General features: G+C 63.2%; 1 pseudogene; it reads left to right on the top strand.

Annotated features, from left to right (window-relative positions):
- Positions 1-2,705: 2,705 nt before the first annotated feature.
- LOC116839641 (T-complex protein 1 subunit theta pseudogene) lies at positions 2,706-4,358 on the top strand (annotated as a pseudogene).
- The last annotated feature ends 954 nt before the right edge of the window (positions 4,359-5,312 follow it).

Below are 5,312 nucleotides of genomic sequence, written 5' to 3'. Positions count from 1 at the left end.
CATTGCTCCACACCCTACGAGCCGCAGGCCCAGAGCAAAGGTCCCAGAATGCATTGCTGCGCACACTACAAGCCACAGACCCATGGAATGGGAACACTTTATGTACCCAGTTTCTCGAGAATCTGGAGCCAGCCGGTTCCCCTGATTGGACCTAGCCCTAGCAATCACTCATTCCCTAGTTGTGTCTGGTCCCTACCCAACAGAGTAAGATGCTCTTTGTGCCAGAAGCTAGCTGGGTGACTGGGGTGGCAGTGGGACAGCCGCCTCTCACCCTCCTCCCGGACAGATGCAAACCATCCTAAGAGGATGGTACTTGATGGAGGCTGGTGGGCTTCCCCCAGGAACACTGCGAGCACCAGCTTGGCCTATGAGATGTCACCTTCTTCAGTCCTGGAGCAGGGCCCAGTTTCCGACACACCTGGTTTCCAAGCTGCACAGCGGACGACAGTGCCTTTCCTGGCACTCTGATGTCCGCTGCTCTCTGGTCAGCCTGGGGAGCTCATGGCAGTCCCAGATGATTGGCCTGTTCCCGACAAGCCTTGGTATGAAACCCCAGCCCCTCCCCTGGCTGCCGAAGGCACCTGCTAGTGCAGCGGATGCCTGATTGGTGGGAGCGGAGGAGGAAAAGTCCCACGATAGCAGAGCCAGGAGGATAGGGGAATAAAGGGCCTTTCCCTTCTGTTTTACTGCTCCTCAGTCACTTACTGCAAGAAGCGCCATTCACGGGGTGCAGTACATCCCACCTCTGCCATCAGTTGTCACGGAGTCACCGGGCGATGCTCTGAATCTGCTCGATACAAAGCCAGGCAGAACTCTGCAGGAGCCTCCTCTCTCGGAGCAGACTGTCTCCAGGGCAAGAAGCTTCCACAGCTTCCATCTTCCTAGGTCTGACCTCGGGGCATCCAGCATCCCCTTCCACGCCATGCACTTCCCGCAGCGAGTCCACACAGGTGGGGTCCTGGGGAAGCCAGAGGGTCCTGCCCCCCAACTCCACAGCTAGATGTGACTCTCAGCCAGCCAGTAGAACAGAAGGTTTATTAGACGACAGGAACACAGTCCAGACCAGAGCTTGTAGGTACAGAGAACAGGACCCCTTGGTCAGGTCCATCTTGGGGCAGGGAGGCCAGAGACCCTCTGCCCTCCCTCCATTTCTCCAGCCAGCTCCAAACTGAAACTCTCCAGCCCCTCCTCTGCCTTTGTCCCTTTCCAGGGCCAGGAGGCCACCTGGTCTCTTTGTTCTCCAACACCTTCAGTTGGCACCTTGCAGGGGAGGGTCCCAGGCCATCAGTGGCCAGGAGACAGAGTGTCGACCATTCTCTGTGCAGACAGCATCACACTGGCCCTCTCAGGCTCTGCACCTATCACAACCCCTTATCCCACCACCTAGATACTTAAGAACTGCATAGGGGAAACTGAGGCACCCACACACTATTCAGAATAAATATTAAGAACATTCCCACTTCATCACACCATCCCTGTACATGCCATCTATTCGTCCACTCATCCCCATACACAGCCATCCATCCATCTGCATACACAGCTATCCATCCATCCATCCGTCCCCGTAAATGCCATCCATCCATCCCCATACACAGCTATCCATCCATCCCCATACACGCCATCTATCCATCCACCCATCCGTCCCCGTACACGCCATCCATCCATCCATCCCCATAGACAGCTATCCATCCATCCATCCATCCATCCTCATACACGCCATCTATCCACCCACTCATCTGTCCCCATACACGCCATCTATCCACCCATCCATCCCCGTATACACCATCCATCCGTCTATCCATCCATCCCCGTAACGCCATCTATCCACCCACCCATCTGTCCCCGTACAAGCCATCCATCCATCCATCCCCATACACAGCTATCCGTCCATCCATCCATCCGTCCCCATGCACGCCATCTATCCATCCATCTGTCCCCATAAATGCCATCCATCCATCCATCCATCCATCCCCATACACAGCTATCCATCCATCCATCCATTCATCCCCATACACAGCTATCCATCCATCCATCCATCCGTCCCCATACACGCCATATATCCACCCATCCGTCCCTGTACACACCATCCATCCATCCCCGAACACGCCATCCATCCATCCCCATACACAGCTATCCATCCCTCCATCCATCCCCATACACAGCTATCCGTCCATCCATCCCTCCATCCATCCCCATACTCAGCTATCCGTCCATCCATCCATCCCCATACACAGCTATCCATCCATCCCCGTACATGCCATCTATCCATCCATCCATCCATCCTGGATTCTCCCGGCTCCCTCCCACTCCCAACTCCAGTGATCCTGCTCCCACCCTTGTCCCCCCCGCTGCCCCACCCAGTGCTGACCTCACTCCCATTCCAGCCAATGGGGTGGCAGAACAGCTCTTGCGCGGAAGGCACCATTGTGACATCGCCCGTTTACGTACGATTTGCAGCAGTCGGTTACCAGCCCCCCCGGTGCCGGCGACAGGAGCCTGACATCCGAGTGCCTCCCTCCCGCTCGCATTGTGAGCAGAGCTGGGTGGCGGGGGCACTCCTGGCCGGGGGTAACCCTGGCGCTAGGGGCTGTCGGGTGGGGAGACCACCCCAGATCCAGTGCCCCCTAGAGGGGACAGGCCCCTGCCCCATTCCCTGCCCCAGCCAGTCGTAACGTGGCCATTGGTTGTCTCTCTCTCCTCAGGCCATGGCTGCCCACGTGCCCCTGCCCCCTGGCCTGCCCCATCTGCTCAAAGCCGGCACCAGGTACTTCTCTGGCCTGCAAGAGTCGCTCTTCAGCCACATCACGGCCTGCCGGGCCCTGGCCCTGTGCCTGCGCACCTCCTACGGGCCACAGGGCCGCAACAAACTGCTGATCACCCACCTGGGCAAGGCCCTGTGCACGGCCCACGCCGGCACCATCCTACGGGAGCTGGAGCTGGAGAACCCGGTGGCCCGGATGCTGGGAGCGGCCAGCCAGGCCCAGGAGGAGGAGACGGGCGACGGGGCCAACGCCGTGGTGCTGCTGGCCGGGGCGCTGCTGGACAACGCCGAGAAGCTGCTGCGCGCTGGCCTGCCCGTGGCCGCCGTGCGGGATGGCTATGACGCAGCCTGCAAGGAAGCCCTGCGGCTGCTGCCCGGCCTGGCCTGCCACACGCTGGCGGATCTCCGGGACCCGGACGGGGTGGCCTGGGCCCTGCGCGCCGCCATGGGCAGCAAGCTCTTCGGCTACCAGGATTTCCTGGCCGGGCTGGTGGCTCGGTGCTGCGTGGCTGCACTGAGCCCGGAAGGCGCCTTCGAGCCCGATAACGTGCGCCTTTGCAAGGTGCCGGGGGGCGGCATCACCGACTCCTGCCTGCTGGAGGGGATGGTCTTCTGCACGGAGGCCGAGAGCCGGGTGCACCAGGCACACAAGGCCCGGATCGCCGTGTACTGCTGCCCCTTCGCACTGGCCCGTGGTGAGGCCAAGGACACGGTGCTGTTCCAGGGGGCAGCGGAGATGCGGGCGTACGGCGACGCCGAGGAGGAGCTGCTGGGGCAGCGTGTCCGGGCCATTGCCGAGGAAGGGGCCGGCGTGGTGGTGGTGGGCGGGCGGGTGGACCCGCTGGCCCTGCAGTACGCCGACCAGTTGGGGCTGATGGTGGTGCGGCTTGGCTCCCGGCGGGAGCTGCAGCGCCTGTGCCGGGCCGTGGGTGCCGTCCCGCTGGCCAGCCTGGTGCCCCCGCCACCCGGCGCCATGGGGCACTGCCAGCGCGTCTACCTGAGCGAGATTGGGAGCACAGCCGTGGTGGTTTTCCGCCAGGACAGCGGCGTCTGCCCTGTAGCCACCATCCTGCTGCGGGGGGCCACCGATGAGCTGCTCTGCAGCCTGGAGGAGGCGGTGACTGACGGGCTGAACACCTACAAGGCCCTGGTGAGCGACCGCCGGCTGCTGCCTGGGGCAGGGGCTGTGGAGATGGCCCTGGCCATGCGGTTGGCCACGCTGGGCACCTACCTCCCTGGCCTGGAGCAGTACGGCATCCTGGAGTTCGCCCAGGCTCTGAAGACCCTGCCGGCGGCGCTGGCCGAGAACGCTGGGCTGCCGGTCAACGAGACCATGGCGGCGCTGGAGGCCCTGCACCAGCTGGGGACAGCCACCGCCGGCGTCCGGCCGGGCGAGGGGGGAGCTCCCACCATGGATGCCGCCCGGGAGGGCGTGCTGGACTCCTTGCTGGTCAAGGAAAGAGTCCTCCGCCTGGCGGCCCACACGGCCACCACCCTGCTGGGCATCAGCCACATCCTAGTGGCCAAGAAGAGTGGGGGGCCTAAAGTCCGGGGGGAGAACCCCAACTGGGACCTGGAACCCGATGCCCTGGAGTGAGCCGCTGGCAAGGGAGAGGACGCTGCCCCACGGCCACATGGAACCGGGCCCCCACCGGCCCTCTGGGCCCTGCCCCACTTCTGCCCATTGGCACCCCAATAAACAGCTTCTCACCGCGTTACACAGACTCTGCTCTCAGTCCTGCCCTCCTCCCTCCCCGTCGCGCCAGGCGCTGCACAGACCCCCTAGCACCTTCCAGAGGAGAGCACCCCCTGCTGGGCCCCAACCCCGCTCTCTGCCCTACAGCACCCCCTAGCGCTAGCCCTGCCTGCCAGGGGAGAGCGCCCCCTGCTGAGCCCCAGCCCCGCTCCCTGCCCCACAGCGCCCCCAGCGCTGCATTAGGTGTAGGATCGCTCTTCCCTCACTGTCTGTGCAGGGACCTGGTTCTCACTCCAGTTTCCAGACCCAGTGACTCCATTCGGCCTCCCCGCAGCCCCCACCAGATGGGCTGGTCCTACTCCGCTCGCCTGCCAGCAGCGCAGGAAGCCAATGACCCGGGCCGTGCCGCTGGGCCAGGATCTCCACAGGCATCCAGGACGGGCCCAGCTGCCAGAGCCTGAGCATCCCCAAACTACCGTGCCAGCCCCCTCCCCCGTCGCTTCTGCCAGCACGGCTTATCCACCCCACCGCTGCACATAGGGCAGAACCAGCTCCATGTCAGAGATGGGGAAACTGAGGCACGTAAAGGGTACTAGAGAGGGCCAGGGAAAGAACCCAGGAGTCCTGGCTCCCAGCTCCACCCAGCTCTAACCCACCAGCCCCCACTCCCCTCCCAGAGCTGGGGAGAGAACCCAGGAGTCCTGACTCCCAGCCCCCCTGCTCTAACCCACCAGCCCCCACTCCCCTTCCCAGAGCGGGGGAAGAGAACCCAGGAGTCCTGGCTCCCAGCCCCCCTGCTCTAACCGCCAGCCCCACTCCCCTCCCAGAGCCAGGGAGAGAACTCAGGAGTCCTGG

Source organism: Chelonoidis abingdonii, chromosome 11 (genome assembly GCF_003597395.2).
Source record: "Chelonoidis abingdonii isolate Lonesome George chromosome 11, CheloAbing_2.0, whole genome shotgun sequence".
In the NCBI taxonomy this organism is placed as follows: domain Eukaryota; kingdom Metazoa; phylum Chordata; order Testudines; family Testudinidae; genus Chelonoidis; species Chelonoidis abingdonii.
This window is presented reverse-complemented; position numbering and strand designations above follow the sequence as displayed.